General features: G+C 44.3%; 1 protein-coding gene across 2 annotated transcripts in view; it reads right to left on the bottom strand.

Moving 5' to 3' along the window:
- Positions 1–26,938, bottom strand: part of LOC119972331 (SREBF chaperone) — a 189,663-nt gene that overhangs the window by 108,322 nt on the left and 54,403 nt on the right. Inside the window, exon 1 of one of the 2 annotated variants that reach the window (XM_038808858.1) lies at positions 9,480–9,500. The exons of the other annotated variant lie outside the window; for it this stretch is intronic. The gene's annotated coding sequence lies outside the window, so the exon portion shown is untranslated. Of the gene's footprint in view, positions 1–9,479; positions 9,501–26,938 lie in introns of those variants that run through there. 2 annotated transcript variants of the gene reach the window in all.

The following is a 26,938-nucleotide window of genomic DNA, read 5'->3' on the forward strand; positions in this document are numbered from 1 at the left end:
AAAGATGAGACGTGATGGTTCAGTGAGGGCGCTTGAGTGTTACAAGTTAGCTAGGAAGGCTCTAAAGAGAGAGCTAAGAAGAGCCAGGCGAGGACATGAGATGTCTTTGGCAGGTAGGATCAAGGATAACACTAAAGCTTTCTATAGATATGTCAGGAATAAAAGAATGACTAAGGTCAGAGTAGGGCCAGTCAAGGACAGTAGTGGGAAGTTGTGCGTAGAGTCCGAGGAGATAGGAGAGGTGCTAAATGAGTACTTTTCTTCTGTATTCACACAGGAAAAAGACAAAGTTGTCGAGGAGAATACTGAGATACAGACAACTAGACTAGAAGGGCTTGAGGTTCATAAGGAGGAGGTGTTAGCGATTCTGGAAAGTGTGAAAATAGATAAATCCCCTGGGCCGATGGGATTTATCCTAGGATTCTCTGGGAAGCTAGGGAGGAGATTGCTGAGCCTTTGGTTTTGATCTTTAAGTCATCTTTGTCTACAGGAATAGTGCCAGAAGACTGGAGGATAGCAAATGTTGTCCCCTTGTTCAAGAAGGGGAGTAGAGACAACCCCGATAACCATAGACCAGTGAGCCTTACTTCTGTTGTGGGAAAAGTCTTGGAAAGGTTTATAAGAGAGATAGGATGTATAATCATCTGGAAAGGAATAATTTGATTAGAGATAGTCAACATGGTTTTGTGAAGGGTAGGTCGTGCCTCACAAACCTCATTGAGTTCTTCAAGAAGGTGACCAAACAGGTGGATGAGGGTAAAGTAGTTGATGTGGTGTATATGGATTTCAGTAAAGCGTTTGATAAGGTTCCCCACGGTAGGCTATTGCAGAAAATACAGAGGCATGGGATTCAGGGCGATTTAGCAGTTTGGATCAGAAATTGGCTAGCTGATAGAAGACAAAGGGTGGTGGTTGATGGGAAATGTTCTGACTGATGTCCAGTTACTAGTGGTGTACCACAAGGATCTGTTTTGGGACCACTGCTGTTTGTCATTTTTATAAATGACCTGGAGGAGGATGGGTGAGTAAATTTGCAGATGACACTAAAGTCGGTGGCGTTGTGGACAGTGCAGAAGGATGTTACAAGTTACAGAGGGACATAGATAAGCTGCAGAGCTGGGCTGACAGGTGGCAAATGGAGTTTAATGCAGAAAAGTGTGAAGTGATTCATTTTGGAAGGAATAACGGGAAGACAGAGTATTGGGCTAATGGTAAGATTCTTGGTAGTGTGGACAAGCAGAGCGATCTCGGTGTCCATGTCCATAGATTCCTGAAAGTTTCCACCCGTGTTGAGAGGGTTGTTAAGAAGGTGTACGGTGTGTTAGCTTTTATTGGTAGAGGAATTGAGTTTCGGAGCCATGAGGTCATGTTGCAATTGTACAAAACTCTGGTGCGGCCGCATTTGGAGTATTGTGTGCAGTTCTGGTCGCCACATTATAGGAAGGATGTGGAAGCATTGGAAAGGGTACAGAGGAGATTTACAAGAATGTTGCCTGGTATGGAGGGAAGATCTTATGAGGAAAGGTTGAAGGACTTGAGGCTGTTCGTTAGAGAGAAGAAGGTTAAGAGGGGACTTAATTGAGGCATACAAGATGATCAGAGGATTAGATAGGGTGGACAGTGAGAGCCTTTTTCCTCGGATGGTGATGTCCAGCACGAGGGGACATAGCTTTAAATTGAGGGGAGATAGATATAGGACAGATGTCAGAGGTAGGTTCTTTACTCAGAGAGTAGTAAGGGCGTGGAGTGCCCTGCCTGCAACAGTAGTGGACTCGCCAACACTAAACGCATTCAAATGGTCATTGGATAGGCATATGGACGATAAGGGAATAGCGTAGAGGGACTTTAGAGGGGTTTCACAGGACGGCGCAACATCAAGGGCTGAAGGGCCTGTACTGCGCTGTAATGTTCTATGTTCTTTGACTCCAGAAAACCATGTTCGATTGACCCCTTATTGCTCACAGCTTAAATAATTAAATACATTCAGATTCGGAAAAGGCACATTCTTGTGAAAGTGAAACTTGTGACCGACCAAGGAGGTTAGATAGATGAGGGCCTGTTCTCCCCATCACACCGGATATTTTCTTAGAGGAAGCTTGACAAAATATTGGTAGAAGTGGAGATGCATGTAATAGATGTGGTGAAAATTAATAGGAAAATTGTATTGGAAAGGCTGGCTCCGCATAGAATGGATAAATCTCCACCTCTATCTGGGTGGCTTGCAAGGCAAGTTGCTGAATGAAATGGAGTTGAGATAGCAGAAGGAGCAAGGACATAAAAAGGATAACACAATGAACAGACAACAGGGGGGTTGCATTGTTAATTAGAGATAGTACAACAGCTGCAGAAAGGCAGTTCGAGGAGGATCTGCCTACTGAGGTGGTATGAAAAATGAAAATCGCTTATTGTCACGAGTAGGCTTCAATGAAGTTACTGTGAAAAGCCCCTAGTCGCCACATTCCGGCGCCTGTCCGGGGAGGCTGGTACGGGAATCGAACCGTGCTGCTGGCCTGCTTGGTCTGAAATAGGAAAGGAGCAGTCACCTTGTTGGGAGTTTTCTATAGGCCCCCAATAGCAGCAGAGATGTGGAGGAATAGATTGGGAAACAGATTTTGGAAAGGTGCAGAAGTCACAGGGTAGTAGTTATGGGTGACTTCAACTTCCCAAATATTGAATGGAAAGTCTTTAGATCAAATAGTTTGGATGGGGCGATGTTTGTGCAGTGTGTCCAGGAAGCTTTTCTCACACAGTATGCAGATTGTCCGACCAAAGGGGAGGACATATTGGATTTGGTACTTGGTAATGAACCAGGGTAAGTGATAGATTTGTTAGTGGGGGAGCATTGTGGAGATAGTGAACACAATTCTGTGACTTTCACTTTGGTAATGGAGAGGGATAGGTGCATGCAACAGGGCAAGGTTTACAACTGGGGGAAGGGTAAATACGATGCTGTCAGACAAGAACTGAAGTGCATAAATTGGGAACATAGGCTGTCAGGGAAGGACACAATTGAAATGTGGAACTTTTTCAAGGAACAGATACTACGTGTCCTTGATATGTATGTCCCTGTCAAGCAGGGAAGAGATGGTCAAGTGAGGAAACCATGGTTGACAAGAGAGGTTGAATGTCTTGTTCAGAGGAAGAAGGATACTTATGTAAGGCTGAGGAAAGGTTCATACAGGGCGCTTGAGGGATACAAGATAGCCAGGAGGGAACTGAAGAAAGGGATTAGGAGAGCTAAGAGAGAGCATGAAAAATCTTTGGCGGGTAGGATCAAGGAAAACCCCAAGGCATTTTACATATATATGTGAGAAATATGAGAATGACGAGAGCGAGGGTAGGTCCGATCAAGGACAGTAGCGGGAGATTGTGTATCAAGTCTGAAGAGATAGGAGAGGTCTTGAACATGTACTTTTCTTCAGTATTTACGAATGTGAGGGGCCATGTTGTTGGGGAGGACAGTGTGAAACAGACTGGTAAGCTCGAGGAGGTACTTGTTAGGAAGGAAGATGTGTTGGGCATTTTGAAAAACATGAGGATCAACAAGTCCCCCGGGCCTGACGGGATATATCCAAGGATTCTATGGGAAGCAAGAGATGAAATTGCAGACCCGTTAGCAATGATCTCTTCGTCCTCACTGTCAACAGGGGTGGTACCAGGGGATTGGAGAGTGGCGAATGTAGTGCCCCTGTTCACAAAAGGGAATAGGGATAACCTTGGGAATTACAGGCCAGTTAGTCTTACTTCGGTGGTAGGCAAAGTAATGGAAAGGGCACTGAGGGATAGGATTTCTGAGCATCTGGAAAGACTCTGCTTGATTAGGGATAGTCAGCACGGATTTGCGAGGGGTAGGTCTTGCCTCACAAGTCTTATTGAATTCTTTGAGGAGGTGACCAAGCACGTGGATGAAGGTAAAGCAGTGGATGCAGTGTACATGGATTTTAGTAAGGCATTTGATAAGGTTCCCCATGATAAGGCTTGTGCAGAAAGTAAGGAGGCATGGGATAGTGGGAAATTTGGCCAGTTGGATAACTGATCATAGATCTTTGAAAGTTGCCACTCAAGTGGGTCGAGCTGTGAAGAAGGCCTATGGTGTGCTAGCGTTCGTTAGCAGAGGGATTGAATTTAAGAGCCGATGATGCAGCTGTACAAAACCTTGGTAAGGCCACATTTGGAGTACTGTGTACAGTTCTGGTCGCCTCATTTTAGGAAGGATGTGGAAGCTTTGGAAAAGGTGCAAAGGAGATTTACCAGGATGTTGCCTGGAATGGAGAGTAGGTCTTTTGAGGAAAGGTTGAGGGTGCTGGGCCTCCCCTCATTAGAACGGGGAATGATGAGTGGGCGACTTGATAGAGGTTTATAAGATGATCAGGGGAATAGATAGAGTAGACAGTCAGAGACTTTTTCCCCAGGTGGAACAAACCATTACAAGGGGACATAAATTTAAGGTGAATAGTGAAAGATATAGGGGGGGATGTCAGAGTTCTTTACCCAGAGAGTAGTAGGGGCATGGAATGCACTGCCTGTGGAAGTAGTTGAGTCAGAAACATTAGGGACCTTCAAGCAGCTATTGATAGGTACATGGATTACGGTTGAAAGATGGGGTATAGATTAATTTGTTCATAATCTAGGACAAAAGTTCGGCACAACATCGTGGGCCGAAGGGCCTGTTCTGTGCTGTATTTTTCTATGTTCTCTATGTTCTATTTCTGTATTATTTGAAAGTTATGTTGTCTACAAATTGCTTCTTTTGCTAGCTGGACTTATTAGAGAATAAGATTTAAGTGATTCTCAACTGTAATCAACTAGAGTCAATAAAAACTATTCTAATTTGCACCCGAGAAGCGTTAACTCAAATTTCTACTGAGTTTTAGTGTTCGCAAGTGCCACTAGATCCGCATGGTAGCTCTCTACAGATAGCAATCTCTGTGCACATCGTCTCTACTGTTGTAGCACTATACTCCATATGCTTCACACGATATCTCTGTCTATGTATTTACATTGTGTATTTATCGTATGTGCTGTTTTCCTTGTATTGAACAATCTGCCTGGACTGTACACAGAACAATACTTTTCACTGTATCTTGGTACACGTGACAAAAAACCTAAATCTAAACCCATCAAACTGGAGTCAATGCAAGTCATCCTTGATCATGGGGGACTGAAGAGGAGATTTATAGTTGGTACTACTAATGTACGAGTACTAAACCACTCGATATATTCTCTCAACAAAAGTTTGGAAAGACAAAATCAGTAATTGTGCCTGTTTTTTCCACAACACAAATGGACTTAATATTGCTCGTTACTGAAGTCCTAGCAAAATCATTTAAGTTACTGTACAACATACCAATCCTCTTAAAATCTGAATGGACAACACAATGTAATTTTGTCTGGTTATCACTACATAAAAAAGACAGACAACTCAGAAATAAGTGTATATATTTATAGTAGGTAAAAATCAACTCCAGACATGGAGACTTCCCCTGACCTGGGACAGTGCTGTGGTTGTTGGCTCCCAGAATAACCCAACTTCCAAATTACCTATATTTCCATCATTAATCTGTGACACAGTTCATGACAAACTCACTTATGAGTCAGAAGATTATGGATTCACACACCCGTGTAAACTTGCTGTAAAATCTGAACAGACTCGGCAAGAAAGAACAGAGGAAGTGCTGCATTGTTGTGAAGCCATCTTTTGGATGAAGGTGGTAAACAGAGACCCTGTCTCTATCCAGGTGGATGTAGTTTTACTCAAAGAAAAACATGGGAATTCTCCTGTTGTCTTGGCCAAAATTCATGCCTCAGGCAACATGATTAAAAGCTGAAATAAGCTTGCCTTTATTTATTGGATTTAACTTTTAAAAAAAAGTTAAGTTATATGGTTAGCTAATATGCAAATTCTTTATCAGCAGAACCAACTACCGTTGACAATTACATGATATTTAAATGGAGAGTTTTAGGAATGAACTTTACAGGACCAGATTATAAAATGTCATATTGTCACTAAGTTTCCAGTATTCGAAAATAAAACAGGGATGTGAAATGATCTTAAATAAACTGCAAAACACCTGACATCATGTTTTGCCTTTCCAGCCCCAAGGCATACAGAGAGAGAGGGATTTTTGAGCTGTGTAACGAATTAAAAGAAATCTATTAAAATATATCAGTGTAAGAGTATTTGTTCTGTATCATATTGCTCCCAACATACTATAAGCTTAATGATAGCACTCAGGTAAATATCGTCAGTACAGGAAGGGATAAGGTGGTGGCAGTGGTTAGCACTGATGCTTCATAGCGCCAGGGACCCGAGTGATAGCACTTGCGTAAATATCGTGAGTACATGAAGGGATCAGGTAGGGGGAGGTGGATGGCATGGTGGCAGTGGTGAGCACGGTTACTTTTTGCACTAGGGACCAGAGTTCAATTCCGGCCTTGGGTGACTGTGTGGAGTGTGCACTTTATTCCAGTGTCTACGTGGGTTTCCTCCGGGTGCTGTGGTTTCCTCCCACAGTCCAAAGGAGTGCAGGTTAGGTGGATTGGCCGTGCTAAATTGTCCCTTAGCGTGCAGGTTAGGTCGGATTAGGGGGTTGTGGGACAGGGCAGAGGAGTGGGCAGGGTAGGGTGCTCTTTCAGAGGGTTGGTGCAGATTCGATGGGCCGAATGGCCTCCTTCTGCATTGTAGGAATTCAATGATTCTATGAGGTGATGGCGTAGCAGTATTGTCACTGAACCAGAGATATAGGATAATGCTCTGGGAACCTGGGTTTGAATGCCAACACAGCAGATGAAATTTGAATTCAATTTAACAATCTGGAATTAAAAGTAATGACCATGAAACATTGCCAATTATTGTAAAAACCCACCTGGTTCACTAATGGCCTTTAGGGAAGAAAATCTGCCATTCGTTACTGGTCTGGCCTACATATTACTCCAGATCCACAGCAATATGGTTGACTCTTAAAAATGCCCTCTGAAGTTCACTCAGTTGAAGGGCAAGTAGGATGGGCAATAAATGCTGGTTCAGCCAGCAACACCCATGTTAGATCATACTAAGATTTGTTTACAGACACATATCTATATTGAAAGATAAACGAACAGAGAAATAGGAGCATCCTCACTTAATTGGAAATTCACTCAGCAACATTTTGGATTTGTATTGCAATCATCAAGAATCTTGTGCCAGGATATGATACACTTCGTCAATTGTACACCCAACGTCAACATAGTGCAAGTGCAACTTCACATCAGCTGTAGGATGGCCTGAAAGTCCAGTCTGTTCTGCTAACACGGTTCAACTTCTTATAATACGAGCTGTAAAGTTTAATATCCCTCTTCTGTCATTCATATTGTCTATGATTGAGATGAACAATTTAGAATAAATGGGCGGAACCTTCCTTTTCCCAAAGAGGGAGGGTTGACGGCTGGACCGTGAGGAAAATTGCAGATTTGGGCTGACGAGTTTCCGCCAGAACTGAAGCAGCTACCTGCCTGGCAGCGGCAGACAGCCAATAATTAGCAATTAGGGGCCTATGGAAGCGAACGGAGAGGACTCTATCGAAGATTTTCCAGCCATGCAGCGGTCTCTTGCTGAGTGCAGGGCCTGACATCTATACAGCAGGTGGAGAACATTGGAGGTGGCAGCTCCAAGCCCCAATGCAGTGACCACACGCAGAAAGGCAAACAATTCCTGCAGAAGGGTTTCCCTTCCACTCCATGAAGCCTACCAGCTTCTTCCCTCACTATTTTTAAATGAGGCCTCCATTTGGAAGCTCGGAGTCATCCAATTCTGGTGGGGCCAACGACCGTCCAAAGCTGCAGTACCATATTGAGAGCGTACTATCTTACACTGAGATAAGCCTTCTTAAGTAGGCATAAAAGATAGAAAGCACTGTTAGAGGAAGAGGTGGAGAGTGCTTTCATTACCACCATCTATTTTTGACCAGCGAAGACATAATGGGCATTTTGTTATGCCCTTCTCCCTTGTTCCCCGAAAATATACATTTTAGGTACTTGCTTCTGAAGAGTCAGATCACACAATGCTTAAATTCCCAGTGAAACCCAAGGCTGAACGTGGATGAGCACTGTTACACGAGGGGGATATTAGGAAATTGGGCTCAGAAATGAGATTGAAGATGGAGTAGGCAATTTAGGGATTAAACAGACGGAAGGCAAAAAACTGCTAGCATGGAGTCAGAGGGTTATGCTTACACCTGGCTGAGTAACATTGTCCCAGTCAGACATAAACTTGTTAGTGGGAATACACAGGACGCCCCAGATCCATTATCCTTCAGGACACCCCTGTCTGACCAACAATTAGCCCATTACAGAGTCTGATGGCCTCTTTGTCCATCAATGGAAGGTCAGTTGCACATCAGAAGCATGGTTGCATTCTTTTGTATAAACGGGAGTGGGAATCAAACAGCTTAGTTAATGGTGATGAGTTCAAGTCTGGAAACCTGAAGGGGTTAATAAATCAGACAAGTTTATGCATCAAACCTACACAGGCTCTAAAATAAAATTAATCACTCATGTGGATTGCTTGAGAAGCTTTAATTCCCACAAACAGAAAATGCTAGCAGAAAGCTGTTGCCACTACAACCGATAAGTCTCAAGGATCTTTGAAAATTATAGCAAGGCTATGCAACAGGATGGGAGTAAGGGACACCAAAGATAATGCAAACTTCTAATCTTATGTCCAGTAATAATAGAAAGTGCAGACAGTTTTGTGTGTGGCGTTATTATAATATGTACGTGCTTTAAGTACGATTGAGTGGACAGCATGGTAGCGCAGCGAGTAGCACTGCTGCCTCACAGTGCCGAGGTCCCAGGTTCGATCCCAGCTCTGGGATACTGTCTGCACAGTTTGCACAAAAAAGTTTGTGCATTCTCCCCATGTTTGCGTGGGTTTCGCCCCCACAACCTAAAGATGTGCAGGTTAGGTGTATTGACCATCTAAATTGCCATTTAACTGGAAAAAATGAATTGGGTACTCTAAATTTATTTTTATTTTTAAATTACGATTGGTAATTATACTTGTATGTAATGGATCAGCAAAGGGCTGCATGGTAGCACAGTGGTTAGCACTGTGGCTTCACAGCATCAGGGTCCCAGGTTCGATTCCCGGCTGGGTCACTGTCTGTGCGGAGTCTGCATGTTCTCCCCGTGTTTGCGTGGGTTTCCTCTGGGTGCTCTGGTTTCCTCCCACAAGTCCCGAAAGACATGCTGTCAGGTGAATTGGACATTCTGAATTCTCCCTGTGTACCCAAACAGACGCCAGAATGTGACGACCTGGCTTTTCACAGTAACTTCATTGCAGTGTTAATGTGTGCCTATTTGTGAGAATAAAGATAATTATTATGTAACCCTAGTTGTTAGTTACGAGTGGATGAATGGACATAGATAATTTCAAAACAAAATATATTCTTTTGATTGGTGTATATTAATTACTTGAGATAACGGAGAAATGTATAACTGACCTGCATTTTCTGTGCTCAGGGAGCTAGCAAGTCATCTAGTGGGAGCTGAGAAGTTCATGAGCTGAAACTCTAACTTTATGAGTGTCATCTGGTCGGTTGGGGAGTGAAGGAGGCTATGAGAGAGAGAGAGAGGCAAGGAGAGAAAGAGATAAAGAGACAAGAGAAGAAAAGAACAGAAAGAAATAATCCAGTTTTTGAAAATCAACCGAGGTCATGAAAGTTGCCACCGAGGCAGACTTTGAAAAAGGTTTCAAAATGAATTTCCCTAACAGAAGAAAAATTGCTTTGTTAAATGCAAGAATTGTCTTTGCCTGCCTCTATAAATGGAAAGAGCACTCTACTTAAGCCCCGCCTTCACCCTATCCCTGCCGTAACCCCACCTAATCTTTTGGGCACCAGGGGGTAATTCAGCTCAGCCGATCCACCTAACCTGCACGTTTTTGGACTGTGGCAGGAAACTGGAGTACCCGGGAGAAATCTGGCAGACATGGGGAGAAAGTGCAAACTCCACAGTCACACTAGGCCAGAATTGAACCTGGGTCCCTGGAGCTGTGAGGTAATAGTGCTAATCACTGTGCTGCCCCATGTTCATGTAAAGTGCTGTTTAATGGGAACTCGTGTGTTACGGTTAAGAACTACATGCAAGGCAGATTCTCTGGCCTCGTTGCACTCTCTCAAAACAAGGCCGGTGAATAATGGGAGATGGAAAATGAGAACCTTGCCATGTGCCAAACCATTTGTGATGCAACCGGTCTGCAAGGCGAGCAATCACTACTTTAGCTCTACTCCATATAATTAACACGAGCCACCCGATATCCAACAGCCTCCTGTTATTCAGTGGCCTCCCCTGAAAGGGGTTATGCTGGCACCGATTAGTACTCCTTTTGAAAAACCTGAACCTGGCATATGGGCTGCTATGGGAAGAAGAGGTGAGCAGCCAGCTTTGCTCACAAGCAATGAGCCTGGGGGCAGTGGGCATGCTGCCTCTGTGCTCGGGAGGGAGGAGAGGGGGGGGGGGAGGGGAGGGGGGGGGGGGGGGGGGGGGGGGGTGCGGGTCCGCTATGCAAACCCCTGGGCCACGTGTTGCCATTCTGGGGACAAACCAGCCACTGCCTGTCTGTCCCACCAACCACTCAACTCCCACTGACCACGGAGGCCTCTGGCTGACAGCTATTGCCAATACACTAGTACCCCACTATCCCAATAGCGCCTCCCCACTATCCCTTCCCTCCACTTCTTACTCTCCTCCCACCCTCTCCCCCAGTGATCCTCTATATGCTTTGCCTTCCTTGCTCTACCACTACGTCTAGGTGTGCCCCCACGATGCACATCAGAGGTGGAGGCAGCCAGCTGCTTACCACGCCCCATGGCTTTCAAAACCACTGACAGGATCAATGCTGTCTGGTTAGGTCGTTGATGTTGCGGCACTGGAGGCTAGACCTGCTGCCCGAGTTTACAGCCGCTTCCACTTTGCCTCAAGCAGCACTGGCTTGGGATCATGCTTCCTGGCCTCCACCACATCTAGGAGCCTCCTCAGGTCCACATCCCCAAACCTTGGGGCCGTTGGCCTTCACGCCATGGCTGCGAGCTGAGTGGGTTGGTTGTGCAAGTGCTGTTTGAGTGCTGGGGAAACCTTCCTTTATGACGTGAAGCCCGTGAGGCCTTGTTAAGTGGACCAATGAAATGTTGGATGGCGTTCCCGGGCCTGCTGGCCGAGCATTGGGAAGCACACCACTTAGAAATCTTCGCAGAGAATCATGCCTGTAATCTGTTATTGTTAGGGCTGAAATTTAAAAGGTTTAATATTATATTAATTTGTTTTAATAAAGTTTGTTTATAAAATAAGCGTGCCCTATTCCTTATATTACCACTCCTAGAATGAATCTATTTTTGCGCACTGCCGTAAAAAGTTTAAAAAGTTGCATCTCTGGTCCAATCTCTTGGCCACTGTTAAACACTGACCAGACACTCATAACAAATTGGGGGCTCTGTATTCTGATGTACAATTCCTTGTTTGGCTTGGGGTTATCGAACTTAAAGACAGTGAGTGCGTGTGGATCGACTGCATTCTTTCTAGGTTTGAAATATTGATGACCTTTGCAGCTGAAAAAGATGTACTGGTAGTGGAAGAAATCATTTACAAGGAGAATTGAAAACAAACATTGAGTTTGGCAAAGAAACTGCAGTTAGTTGCCAAAAGGGGCAAAAACAGCACAGATAATACAAGCCATGGCTCAATATTTAAAACTTACCAGTAACACAGTCTAACCCATTAGAAACAAAAGAATTGGAAATGCAGCACAAACTGCGAGAAATGGAGATGATAAATGAAGCCAAAAAAAATAAAAAATGATTCTCCACAGGGAAATGGATATGATTGAAATGAAACGGGATAAGATTAGCAGAGAGACAGAGAGCGGGAGCGCGGGATGTAGAGCGAGAGACAGTGCGCGAGAACGCGAAACGGAGAGCGAGAGATGGAGAGCGAGAGACGGAGAGCGAGAGCGCAAGACGGAGAGCGAGAGCGCAAGACGGAGAGAGCGCGAGACGGAGAGAGAACGAGACAGAGAGAGAGATAGAGAGAGACACACAGAGACAGAAAGAGAGAGAGAGCAACAGAAAGCAAGAGAGAAAGAGCAACAGAGAGAGCGCGATAGAGAGCCAGAGACAGAGAGAGCCAGAGAGAGAGAGAGACTGAGACAGAGAAATTAGGTTGGTATGGTGGCGGTGGTTAGCACAGCTGCCTTGGAGGGCCAAGGACCTGGGTTCATTCCCAGCTCTGTTGACTTCTCCCCGTGTCTGCATGGGTCGCACCTCTACAACCCAAAGATGTGGCTGGTAGGTGAATTGGCCACATTACATTGCCCCCTAATTGGAAAAAGAATTGGGTACTCTAAATTTGAAAAATATATTTAAAATTAAAAAAGGAGGGGCAGCATGTGGTACAGTGGTTAGCACTGGGTCTGCACCGCACAGGACCTCTGTTCAAATCCCGGCCCTGGGTCAATGTCCGTGTGGAGTTTGCACATTCTCCCCATGTCTGCGTGGATTTCACCCCCACAACCCAAAGATGTGCAGGTTAGGTGGATTGGCCACGCTAAATTGCCCCTCAATTGGAAAAAAATAATAATTGGGTACTCTAAATTTATATATTTTTTAAAACTGAAAAGGGCTCAAATTAAGCCACCTGTGTACAGTATACGGATGGTTCATTTTCTCTTGAGGAAGGGAGGTGTTATACGAGGGAGATATTAGGAAATGAGATTGAAGATGCAGCAGGCAATTTACGGGTTAAACAGAGAGGGGGAAAAACAATTGCTAGCACGGAGTCAGAGGGCACACTCACTCTTGGCCGAGTTACATTTTTAAAAATAAATTTGGTGTATCAAATTCATTTTTTCCAATTAAGGTGTAATTTAGCGTGGCCAATCCATCTAGGCTTCACATCTTTGGGTTGAGGGGGTGAAACCCACAAACACGGAGACAATGTGCGCTGTGATGCAGCAGTGCTAGCCACTGCACCAACATGCTGCCCTCTGGCCGAGTTACATGGCCCCAGTAAGACTTAAACTCGTTAGTTGGAATACACAGGAGTCCCCAGATCCATTGTCCTTTGAGACACTCCTGTCTGACCAGCCATTAGCAAATTACAAAGTCTGATGGCCCCTGGAATGGCGGGTCTAACATATGATGAACGGCTGAGGATCCTGGGATTGTATTCATTGGAGTTTAGAAGGTTAAGGGGAGATCTAATAGAAACTTACAAGATAATACATGGCTTAGAAAGGGTGGACGCAAAGAAACTGTTTCCGTTAGGCGAGGAGACGAGGACCCGTGGGCACAGCCTTAGAATTAGAGGGGATAAATTCAGAACAGAAATGCAGAGACATTTCTTCAGCCAGAGAGTGGCGGGCCTGTGGAATTCATTGCCGCGGAGTGCAGTGGAGGCCGGGACGCTAAATGGCTTCAAGGCAGAGATAGATCAATTCTTGATGTCGCGAGGAATTAAGGGCTACGGGGAGAATGCTGGTAGGTGGAGTTGAAATGCCCATCAGCCATGATTGAATGGCGGAGTGGACTCGATGGGCCGAATGGCCTTACTTCCACTCCTATGTCCTATGGTCTTATGGCCTTTGTCCATCAATGGGAGATTTGAGTAGGCAATCAAACAGCCTCCACCCTATCCCCATAACCCACCTTATCTATTTGGACACAAAGAGATAATTCTAGCCAATCCGCCTAACCTGCACATTTTTGGACGGTGGGGGGAAACCGGAGTACATGGAGGAAACCCACGCAGACACAGGGAGAAAGTGCAAACTCCACACAGACAACTGAAGTTGGAATTGAATTCTGGAGCGTTCAATTCCCAGCTGGGTCACTGTCTGTGCAGAGTCTGCACGTTCTCCCAGTGTCTGCATGCGTTTCTTCCGAGTGCTCCTGTTTCCTCCCACAAGTCCCGAAAGACGTGCTTGTTAGGTGAATTGGACAGAGAATTCTGCCTCAGTGTACCTGAACAGGTGCCATAGTGTGGCGACTAGGGGGTTTTCACAGTAACTTCATTGCAGTGTCAATGCGAGCCTACTTGCGACACTAATAAAGATATCATGCGATTGCAAGTTAGGTGATTTTCTTTCTTCAATCTTCTCAAAAATCAAATCTTAAAATGGTACTTTTTGGCTTCCCATGATCACTCCTTTGTAATCATCTCTGTGTTTGGAGATGTTCATGAGGACCGCTATTCAGTGCAAATCTCTGTCGTGGAATTCAGTTTTATTTCCTTCCACCTTAAACAAACAGGTTTTGAAGTTGGTTATGTCGAGATGTGCAAAAACAGAAGACATGGATTTAGATGTAATTTCCATTTAATTAAGTTTCCTGTCATTGCAGGAGAAGAGCAAAGAGTTTGCATAAGGAGCTGAGCAGAGCTTAGAAAGAATCCGGTTTTGAACAGATACAAGAGAAGGCTTTGTAAATCAATCAAGAGTGGTCAAGAAAATTGCCACCCAGGCAGACTTTGAAAAAGTGTCCAGAACAAATTTCCCTAACAGAAAAAAAAATTGCTTTGTTAAATGCAAGTTCTGCCTTTGCCATCTGTATAGGTGGAGTGAGAGCTGCATGTTCATGTAAAGTACTGTTTAACAGGAACTGTTCAGGTTAAGAAACTGCACACAATCTGTTACTGTCAGGGCTGAAGTTTAAAGTTAAATAGTGTTTTTTGTTTTTGTTTTAATAAAGTTTGTTAATAAAATAACTATGCCCTATTTCTTACATCATCACTCATGGAACAAAAACTTGTGGCTCTGGTCCAGTCTCTTAGCCACTGCTGAGCACTGACCAGGTGTCAGCACACTAAATGATACAGCTCCTGAACCTGTACGGAGGTGTCCAAGTTTCAGATGAATCCAAGCACAGGACTGCACTATGGCCTATCGAAAAGAGTGATGTTGCATCATAACTTAATCTGTCTAGATTTAGCAGCGATATTAAAAAGAACATTTCTCAAACTTTTCTCTGGATTTGTTCAGAATTTTCTAAACCAAGTTTATTCTCCTCAAATAAACAAGGGTGGTATCGCCAGAGTTGAAAATATCACTGGACAAACTGGGTAAATGAACTCAGAGTAAACAAAGCAGTTTGAAGTGGAAGGTGGTGGCTGCTGAGTGCTTTGTATAAAATAATTAATTATAGATGGAGACTTCCACTATTTTTCAAACTGTAATATCCCAAGATACTGTTTGCTCTTTTTCACCACTGCTCACATTGCGTTGATAGATTGTGTTTGTTCCATTTTCGCAGATTCAAATCCTCCAAATTATTCTTGTGATCGCCCTGAAGTATTCTTTTAACAAATTATATTTATATACCACACTGAACAGAGTAAAGCACCTCAAGGCACTTCCCATAAGTGTTATAAAGCAAAACTAAACATTAAGCGGTGTACAATGATATTAGGGAAGAGAGTTAAATTTTTGGTCAGAGGTGGTAGGTACTGCCTCACAGCTTCAGGGACCTGGGTTCAATTCCGGCCTCTGGTGACTGTGCGGAGTCTGCACATTCTCCCTGTGTCTGCGTGGGTTTCCTCCGGGTGCTCCATTTCCTCCTACAGTCCAAAGATGTGCAGGTTAGGTGATTGGCTATGCTAAATTGCCCTTTGTGTCCAGAAAAAGGTTAGGTGGGGTTATTGGGTTACAGGGATAGGGTAGTCTTAAATAGGGTGCTCTTTCCAAGGGCCAGTGCACTCAATTGGCCAAATTCCCTCCTTCTGCACTGCAAATTCTATGACTCTAATGATTCGAAAGAGCATCTCGAAAGAGATGAAGCAGAAAAGTTGCGGAAAGGGCCTAGACTCATCTGAAGACGTAGCCATCATGGTGGTAGGATTACAATTGGAGATGCACAATAATGGAATGTTTTAACTTCCACACTCAAAAGAAACTAAGAGAGATAAAACCCTGTTCCTTACTAGGTTATCCCTCTTACTTTATTGTTCCTTTCTCCATTTTCTATTGTACTTGACACACTGCAGTTTGTCAGAGTTCTTCCCATTTTCACCTGAAAATGTACTTTATTATTTTTTTATTTCTTTTGATGAAATATAATTGTGAACAATTGAGTTCTGAAAAATCATACCATTGCTGTTGCCTATTTTATAAATAGGATTTTTTTCTCCAAACAGCAGAATTAAAAACTAACGGTTTCTAAATTGGCAAAACCAACTTTAACATGGCAAAGGTAACTTCATTGCAGTGTAAATGCAAGCTTATTTGTGACAATAATAAAGATTTTTCTTATTAAAGGCTGTACTTACTCACTAAAGTGCATTAGAACTAATGACATCAATTCAGCATCGTTGAAATAATCTTTCATTTGGGAACAATATATAGAAAACAACATAGGGCTAGATTACTTAGTTTGCTTTTGTACGCGTATATATGCACAGGGGCGGCACAATAGTAGTGGCTAGCACTATTGCTCCAAAGCGCAAGGAACCCGGGTTCAATTCCCGGCTTGTGTTACGGTCTGTGCGAAGTCTGAACGTTCTCCCAGTGGCGTACGTTGCCTCCAAATGCTCAAGTTTCCTCCCACAAGTCCCGAAAGACGCACTCGTTAGGCGAATTGGACATTCCGAATTGTCTCTCGGTGTACCCAAACAGGCACCGTAGTGTGGCAACCAGGGGATTTTCACAGTAATGTCAGTGCAGTGTTGTGTAAGCCTTCTTCATGATAATAATAAGATACCACGCTCTTGCAAGTTAGATTATCTTTCTTCAATCTTCTCAAAAATCAAATCTTAAAATGGTACTTCTAGGGCAGCACGGTGGCGCAGGGATTAGCATTGCTGCCTGAAGGCGGAGAGGTCCCAGGTTCGATCCCGGCTCTGGGTCACTGTCCGTGTGGAGTTTGCACATTCTCCCCATGTTTGCATGGGTTTCGCCCCCACAACCCAAAGATGCGCAGGCTAGAAGAACTGGCTACACCAAATTGCCCCTTAATTGGAAAAAATGAATCGTGTACTCCAAATATATTTCTAAAAATGGTACTTCTGGCTCCCCTTGATGATCTTTCCTTTGCAATCATCTCTCTAAAGTGTTTAGAGATGTTCATAAGGACCCTTAAGGCAAATAAATAATTGTCGTGGAATAGAGTTTTCTTTCCTTCCACCTCAAACAATCAAGGTTTAAAGTTGGTTATGTCAAGATGTGCAATCCCAATATGTGCAAAAACAGAAGACATGGAATTAGATGTCATTTTCTATTTACGTTTCCTGTCATTGCAAGAGAAGAGCGAAGAACACACTTCGCCAATCCAGAGAGGGGAAACGCCACTGAGTCATCTGATGCTACATGGCATGAGTAAAAAGAGAGGTCATGTTATCTGGTTACCTACCCCCTCCTGTATCCATTAAGACAGGGACAAAATTAAACTACTTTTCAAAATGAATGGGCTCAGGTGATTATTTTTAAGGCCAGACCAGAAGAAAACTTGGAAAAACAAACTTAACATTCCCATTCCTTCTACAATTAAGTTGCAAAATACAAATAGCACACATGAAACCTAAAATCTACGTTAAAATCTACTTTTAAAAAAACTGATTTATCCGGTGGCACAGTGGTTAGCACTGATGCATCTCAGCACCAGGACCTGGGTTCAGTTCTGGCCATGGATCAAATTGTCCCCATAGGCTCAGGGCCGGTCTCATGGCCCGCGAAGGATTGACCCTTAAAAAAGGGGCCATGCTACCACATTCCTACCCTTTTTGTTTAAAAATCTTTTCATTGGCATTTTAAATATTATATACATTACCATTCACTTGTTTATTGTACAGTACAAAAGGTTTTTTAAGTTTCTCTTCACAGTTTGTCGCCGTCTGACTCGGTGTACAATTCCTCCTCATCCCCACCCACCTTTTCCTAATCTCCGCCCCGAACAGGTTTTGGAACAGGCCGACAAATTGCCCCCATGCAATGAGGAAGCTTTCCTCCGACCCAAGGATGGTGTATTTGATCTTCTCCAGGTGGAGAATTTCCAACAGGTCTGTCAGCCAGTCTGCAGCTGTGGGCGGTGCTGCTGATCACCAGCAGAGCAGGATTCTCCGGCGTGCGATTACGGAAGCAAAAGCTTGGTCGGTGGCCCTCTTCCCCATGTGTGGTTCTGGCTGCTCTGACACCCCAAAGATTGTAAGAAGTCTTACAACACCAGGTTAAAGTCCAACCCGTTTGTTTCAAACACTAGCTTTTGGAGCTCTGCTCTTTCCTCAGGTGAGTGAAGAGGTAGGTTCCAGAAACATATAGATAGACAAAGTGAAAGATGCTTTGAATGCGAGCATTTCCAGGTAATTAAGTCTTTCCAGATCCAGAGATAGGGGTAACCCCAGGTTAAAGAGGTGTTAATTGTCTCAAGCCAGGACAATTGGTAGGATTTCGCAAGCCCAGGCCAGATGGTGGGGGATGAATGTAATGCGACATGAATCCAAGGTCCCGGTTGAGGCCATACTCATGTGTGCAGAACTTGGCTATAAGTTTCTGCTCAGCGGTTTTGCGTTGTCGCGCATCCTGAAGGCCGCCTTGGAGAACGCTTACCCGAAGATCAGAGGCTGAATGCCCTTGACTGCTGAAGTGTTCCCCGACTGGATGGGAAGATTCCTGACTGGTGATTGTCGCGCGATGTCCGTTCATCCGTTGTCGCAGCGTCTGCATGGTCTCGTCAATGTACCACGCTTTGGGACATCCTTTCCTGCAGCGTATGAGGTAGACAACGTTAGCCGAGTCACACAAGTATGTACCGCGCATCTGGTGGGTTGTGTTCTCACATGTAATGGTGGTACCCATGTCGATGATCTGGCACGTCTTGCAGAGACTGCCATGGCAGGGTTGTGTGGTGTCGTGGTCATTGTTTTGAAGGCTGGGTAGTTCACTGCAAACAATGGTTTATTTGAGGTTGTGCGGTTGTCTGAAGGCAAGTAGTGGGGGAGTGGGGATGACCTTGGCAAAATGGTCATCTTCATCGAAGGCTGCGAAGATGATGTTGTAGTTTCTCTGCTCCGGGGAAGTACTGGACAACGAAGGGTATTCTGGCGGTTGTGTCCCGTGTTTGTCTTCTGAGGAGGTCGGTGCGGTTTTTTGCTGTGGCACGTTGGAACTGTCAATCGATGAGTCGAGCACCATATCCCGTTCTTACGAGGGCATCTTTCAGCGTCTGTAGATATCTGTTACGCTCCTCCTCGTCTGAGCAGATCCTGTGTATATGGATGGTTTGTCCATATGGGATGGCTTCTTCAATGTGTTTAAGGTGGAAGCTGGAGAAGTGGAGTATCTTGAGGTAATCTGTGGGCTTGCAGTGAAGCGAAGTGCTGAGGTGACCGTCCTTGATGGAGATGAGTGTGCCCAAGAATGCAACCGATTTTGGAGAGTAGTCCATGGTGAGTCTGATGGTGGGATGGAACTTATTGATGTCATCGTGTAGTCGTTTCATCGATTCTTTGCCGTGGGTCCAAAGGAGAAAAATGTCATCGATGTATCTGGTGTATAACGTCGGTTGAAGGTCCGACGAGGAGATCTTGTTCAAACTTGTGCATGAAGATGTTGGCATAGAGGTGCGAAGTTTGGTCCCTATGGCTGTTCCGTGCGTCTGGATGAAGTACTTGTTGTCAAAGGTGAAGACGTTGTGATCAAGAATGAAGCGGATGAGTTGCAGAATTGCATCTGCAGTTGTCGGTGTTGAGTAATGAGGCTGTTGCAGCAATGCCATCGTCATGGGGCTGCTGGTGTATAGTGCCGAGACGTCCATTGTGACAAGGAATGTTCCTGGTTCAACTGGTCCACGGGTTTGGCGTTTCTGTAGGAATTCCGTCATGTCGCGACAGAAGCTGGGCGTTCCTTGTATGATGGGTTTCAAGATGCCCTCGATGTAGCCAGAGAGGTTCTCACACAGGGTCCCAATTCCTGATACGATAGGACGGCCTGGTGTGTAGACCGTGTGTATTTTCAGGAGGCAGTAGAAATTTCCAACATGGCGAGTACGTGGGATGAGAGCACGTAGGGTGCTCCGAAGGTCAGGATCCTAGGTCATAATCAGTCTGTTGAGTTGGCGGGCATGTTCCTTGGTCAGATCTGCGGGCAACTGTCTGTAGTGTTGCTGCTTGTTCAGTTGTCGGTACACTTCTTTGCAGTAGTCTGTTCTGTTCAGTATGACGGTGGCCCCTCCTTTGCTGGTTTGATGACGATGTTGCGGTTGGTCTTGAGAGCACGGATGGCATTGCGTTGTGCTTGGGTGACGTTCGGGGCTGTCTTGTGAATGCGACTCATGAATCTGGCATTGACGCGACTCCTGGCGGCTTGAGCATCCATGTAGAGTCTAGGGCAGCTGCCTTCCGGAGGGGTCCAATTCGACTCTTTCCTCTTCGGTTGCCGCACCGCAGATCTCTCGGTCTGCTGTTCCGGTTCATTGGTTGACTCATTGGGTTCGCTGTCGGCCTCTTGTGGTCTGTGGAAGAGAGCCTCATTCACCTGATGAATGACAAATCTGGATTAATCTATTTACAGGAGAACCACTGCAGGCTGTGAAAGCCCGAAACATGCTGGAAATCTCTCCAGAAGGCCCACTAGTGTGGTTTTACTGAAACTACAGAAGGTTAAATGCAAACCTCAAACTGAAAGCAAAGTTTGAACAGAAGTGAAGGGTCCTCCCAAAAAAGCTGCAAGAAATGCATTTGTTTTCTTTTTATAAATTTAGAGTACATTTTTTCCAATTAAGAGGCAATTTAGCGTGGCCAATCCACCCAGCCTGCACGTTTTTGGGCTGTAGGGGCAAAACCCATGCAAACACAGGGAGAATGTGCAAACTCCACAAGGACAGTGACCCAGAGCCGGTATCGAACTTGGGACCTCGGCGCCGTGAGGCAGCAGGGCTAACCCACTGCGCCACCGTGCTGCCCTAAGAAATGCATTTGGAAACCAAAGAGAATCTGAATGAATTAATCTACAAAGATGATCATTGCAGGTTGTAAACCAAAGGCGTTGCAGATTTTCTGCGAAGCAAAATGTGCTAAGAACCATCATCTGAATCAAAGACTCTTTCTTCCCATCACTTATGATTATTACGCTTTTCCACCTCTCTGGTTTTGTCGTGGTGCGTACACGCACGCGATATAAGAGGAGGATGGTGGGGGCAGGTTAAAGTGGGAATTAGGTATTACTTAGAACATAGAACAGTACAGCACAGAACAGGCCCTTCGGCCCTCGTTGTTGTGCCGAGCAATGATCACCCTGCTCAAACCCACGTATCCACCCTATACCCGTAACCCAACAACCCTCCCTTAACCTTACTTTTTTAGGACACTACGGGCAATTTAGCATGGCCAATCCACCTAACCTGCACATCTTTGGACTGTGGGAGGAAACCGGAGCACCCGGAGGAAACCCACGCACACACGGGGAGGACGTGCAGACTCCGCACAAATAGTGACGCAGCTGGGAACTGAACCTGGTACCCTGGAGCTGTGAAGCATTTATGCTAACCACCATGCTACCGTGCTGCCCTTAATACTAATATTATTAATAATTAACCAGTTGAATTTGCTGCACATACAAAAAGTTAAATGCAAACAGTTAATGCATTTTCATTTACAAACCTAGTTACTGTAATTATTGGGCATCCAAGGACCGAAGACTTAGGGTATTTATACGAATTATTGGTCAATTCACAAGTGTTGCGACTCCAGGACACGTGGGACTGGAATTGTCTGCGCACTAGTCCAAGGTGTCGTAATACCTCTAATACCTTATCCAGATGGCACGCTGGTTGGTCAAGACCATCTCACTTAGCAGAGTAAGAATTAAATCTGGCAAAACTGTCATTTGCAATCAGGAGAGTTTTAAAAAATAAATTTAGAGTACTCAATTATTATTTTTTCAATTAAGGGGCAATTTAGTGTGGCCAATCCACAAAACAAAAGGGGGAGAATGTGCACTGCAATCAGGAGAATTGACCACAGCTTTAATGTCCCTCAAAAAAGCTATGCAGCGCAATGGATGTCATGAAATGACCCAAATAATTACACAGAAAATTGGACACCAAGCAGAGGCTGCAGAGGACATGGTTGAAGGCATGTCACAAAAGTAGATTGAGGTTGTTTTTCGATTTGTAAAGACAATCTAACAATTATATTGTCTTGTACTGCCTTGGGACACTCCAAAGCCATTTACAGTAATTAACATAATAAATAGAAGAGGCAGCCATTTGGCTCTTTTGAGTCTGCTTTATCATTTAAAATGGGATGATTTTCCATCTAAAACCCCGCTCCCCATGTGCCTCATTTCCCTAAACATTCACAAATTTATTGACCTCTATCTTGAATATACTCAACAATTTATAGCACTTTGGTTTGGACAATTCCAAATATTGAGACAAGAAATTTCTCATCTCATTCCTAAATAGCCAACTCTTTGTTCTGAGATGGTGAGTCATACTTTTAGATTCCTAGCATGCACCCTGTCAAGCTCCTGAAGATTTATGTATGTTTCATTGCAATAACCTCTCAATATAATACATTCTAGGCAATATAGACCCAGCCTACTCAATCTCTCCTCATAGGTCATTATCCTCATCCGAGGAACCATATCCTCATCTGAGGAACCAGTCTGGCAAATCTTCACAAGTATATTCTTTATTCAGTATGCAAGTCAAACATGCAAACAGTGCTCCAGGTGTGGTCTCATGAAGGCTCAACATAATTGTACTAAGACCCCTTCAATCCTATACTCCGAGCCTCTTTTATTAAAAGTTCACATACCATTTGCTTTCCTAATTGCTTGTTGGATCTGCATGTTAACATTGTGATTTGTGCACAAGAACAAAGAACAAAAAAAAAGTACAGCACAGGAACAGGCCCTTCGGCCCTCAAAGCCTGCGCCGATTATGCTGCCCATCTGAACTAAAATCTTCTCCACTTCCGGGGTCCATATCCCTCTATTCTCATCCTATTCATTATCATAGAAATTACAGTGCAGAAGGAGGCCATTTGGCCCATCGAGTCTGCACCGGCTCTTGGAAAGAGCACCCTACCAAAGGTCAACACCTCCACCCTATCCCCATAACCCAGTCACCCCACCCAACACACAGGGCAATTTTGGACACCAAGGGCAATTTATCATGGCCAATCCACCTAACCTGCACATCTTTGGACTGTGGGAGGAAACCGGAGCACCCGGACGAAACCCACACACACACACGGGGAGGATGTGCAGACTCCGCACAGACAGTGACGCAAGCCGGAATCGAACCTGGGACCCTGGAGCTGTGAAGCAATTGTGCTATCCACAATGCTACCGTGCTGTATTTGTCAAGATGCCCCTTAAACATCACTAACGTTTCTGCTTCTACCACCTTCTCCGACAGCAAGTTCCAGGCACCCACTACCCTCTTGTGTAAAAAAAAAAAACTTACCTTGTACATCTACTCTAAACCTTGCCCCTCGCATGTTAAACCTATGCCCCCTAGTAATTGACCCCTCTACCCTGGGAAAAAAAAGTCTCTGACTATCCACTCTGTCTATGCCTCTCAATTTTGTAGACCTCTATCAGGTCGCCCCTCAACCTTCTTCATTCCAGTGAGAACAAACCAAGTTTATTCAACCGCTCCTCATAGCTAATGCCCTCCATACCAGCAACATCCTGGTAAATCTCTTCTGTACCCTCTCTAAAGCCACCACACTCTTCTGGTAGTGTGGCGACCAGAATTGAACACTATACTCCAAGTGTGGCCTAACTAAGGTTCTATACAGCTGCAACATGACTTGCCAACTGTTATACTCAATGCCCCGGCCAATGAAGGCAAACATTCCGTATGCCTTCTTGACTACCTTCTCCACCTATGTTGCCCCTTTCAGTTACCCGTGGACTTGTATGCCAAGATCTCTGACTATCAATACGCTTGAGGGTTCTACCATTCACTGTATATTCCCTATCTGCATTAGACCTTCCAAAATGCATTACCTCACATTTGTCCGGATTAAACTCCATCTGCCATCTCGCCGCCCAAGTCTCCAAACAATCTAAATCCTGCTGTATCCTCTGACAGCCCTCATCACTATTTGCAATTCCACCAATCTTTGTGTCGTCCGCAAACTTACGAATCAGACCAGTTACATTTTCCTCCAAATCATTTATTTATACTACGAACAGCAACGGTCCCAGCACTGATCCCTGCAGAACATCACTATTCACAGCCCTCCAATCAGAAAAGCACCCTTCTATTGCTACTCTCTGCCTTCTATGACCTAGCCAGTTCTGCATCCATCTTGCCAGCTCACCTCTGATCCCATGTGACTTCACCTTTTGTACCAGTCTGCTGTGAGGGACCTTGTCAAAGGCCTTACTAAAGTCCATATAGACAACATCCACTGCCCGACCAGACACCTAGGTCTCTCTGAATACCAACATTTCACGCCCCATCATTTACAAAATATTGTTTTATTTTTATTTTTCCTGACTAAAGAGCATAACCTCACACTCTTAAATACTATATTCTATTTTCCATGTCCTTCCCTATTCACTTATTCTGTCAATCTCTTGGCATCGCCACAGCTCACTTTCCATCTAATTTAGGATCAACAAACGTGGATACATTACATTCAGCACCCACATTTAAGACATCAAAATGGATTGTAAATAGCTGAGACCCATGAACTGATCCTTGTGGTACATTAGTTACAGTCTGTCAAACAGAAAATGACCCACATTTCTGCGTTCTTTTTATCCATTAATTTATACAAATACATTATCCCCAATCCCATAGGTCCTAATTTGATGTAACAATCTGTGCGGCACATTATCAAATGCTTTCTCAAAATAAAAATGCACCATAATTATTTGTTTCCCCCTTATCTATCCTGCTCCGCACAATCTCTAAAAGTTCTCAGATTTTTGTGTTGACTCTGCTTAATCATAGAATGACTTCCTAAGTTCCCTTTTACTACATCCCTAATAATATTGTATTTTACCCACTACGGATGACAGGTTAACCTACCTAAAGTTCTCTCTCCCTCCTTGATTTACCATCTCAGAGAACTGCATCTTCGACAATGGACTCCCTAAATGCTGTATAGTACTGCACTGGAGTGTCAATTTTGATATTTGTGCTCCAGGTCTCACGGTAGCATGGTGGTTAGCATCAATGCTTCACAGCTCCAGGGTCCCAGGTTCGATTCCCGGCTGGGTCACTGTCTGTGTGGAGTCTGCACGTCCTCCCTGTGTGTGCGTGGGTTTCCTCCGGGTGCTCCGGTTTCCTCCCACAGTCCAAAAAGATGTGCGGGTTAGGTGGATTGGCCATGCTAAATTGCCCGTAGTGTAAGGTTAATGGGGGGATTGTTGGGTTAAGGGTATACGGGTTACGTGGGTTTAAGTAGGGTGATCATTGCTCGGCACAACATCGAGGGCTGAAGGGCCTGTTCTGTGCTGTACTGTTCTATGTTCTAGGTCCTTGGATTGGGCACAAATCCACAACCTGCAGACTCAGATGAGACTGCTACCAACTGAGCCATGCCCATAACAACTGCATTAATTTTGTCCTGATGAAATGTCACAGCCCTTTCACGTTAACTGTTTCATTCTCGACATATGCTGCCAGGCCTGCGAGTAATTCAAACATTTTCAGTTTTTATTTCAGATTTACAGTATTCACAGTATTTTGTTTTTACCATCAATTTTCTTCATGATTTTAACAACTTGAATAACATTTTGCCATTAACAGCAGAAAATGTTGCTTTTCAAAGGACAGTTGAAGGCTATGAACGACGACTATGAAATATCTGGCTTTTTGAATGTAGAGTGATCAGGAAATAGGCGCAATATTTACCAACGTAGATTATCAATACTTACACTTGTACAGCCTAACACTACTTGGTTATTGGTAATACAAAATGCAAGGAGACTTTCACCGTGCTGACACTTTTATCTAATGAACAATAATTTATTTTGCTCAAGCACTTCATTGTAATCATTATGCAACCTTAGGACTGATGGGGCTTTGATTTCCCTTTTAAATTATCAAACTCTATTTGTCATTGATCCATCCAGTAACAGAAATTGTCTTGGGAATCCTATTTCCTAACAGATTTGTGTCATCTTCCTGGAGGTTGTCAAAAAACATTCTGAATGACCTCAAATGTAGGGAGGAATCTAACAAGGTTGAGGGATTTAGAACAAAGGGCTGGACTGAAAAGACAATGATGGTGTGCTGTTCACAAGTATGTTAAAGTCACCTAGCAACTTCTCTAAGCTGCTTTTCCAATTTGGACTGCATAATGGGATATTAATAGCTATCCTACACACTGATATCTTAACTAACCCACTGAGCGACACATTTATAAATCAAACTAGCCAGCGTGTGTCTGTGAAAAATATTATAATAGAAAAGCTGGTATCAGTGGTCATGATGCAGTCCGATTGTCATAAACTCAAATGGTTAATGGCCGTCATTTAAGGAAGGAAGCCTGCTATCCTTCCCCGTTTTGGCCTATATGCAAATGCAGTCCCACACAATTGTGTTCAACTCAACTGCTCTCAAAACGACTTCAAGTGACGGCATAGAAGCACAGTGACTGGCACTGTTGCTTCACAGCGCCAGGGTCCCAGGTTCAATTCCCGGCTTGAGTCACTGTCTGTGCGGACTCTGCATGTGTGCGGAGTCTGCATGTTCCCAGTGTCTGCGTGGATTTCCTCCCACAAGTCTGGAAAGGCATGCCGTAGGGTGAATTGGACATTCTGAATTCTTTGTGTACCCAACAGGCGCCGGAATGTGACGACTAGGGGCTTATCACAGTAACTTCATTGCGTGTTAATGTAGGCCTACTTGCAACAAGATAGATTATTCTGTATCAAACCGTTACAAACAATGGTTCAACATGGCTGCCCACAACCACCTTCACAGGGCAACAAGCGATGGGAAATAAATGTCAG

Source organism: Scyliorhinus canicula, chromosome 10, assembly GCF_902713615.1.
Source record: "Scyliorhinus canicula chromosome 10, sScyCan1.1, whole genome shotgun sequence".
Lineage (NCBI taxonomy): Eukaryota > Metazoa > Chordata > Chondrichthyes > Carcharhiniformes > Scyliorhinidae > Scyliorhinus > Scyliorhinus canicula.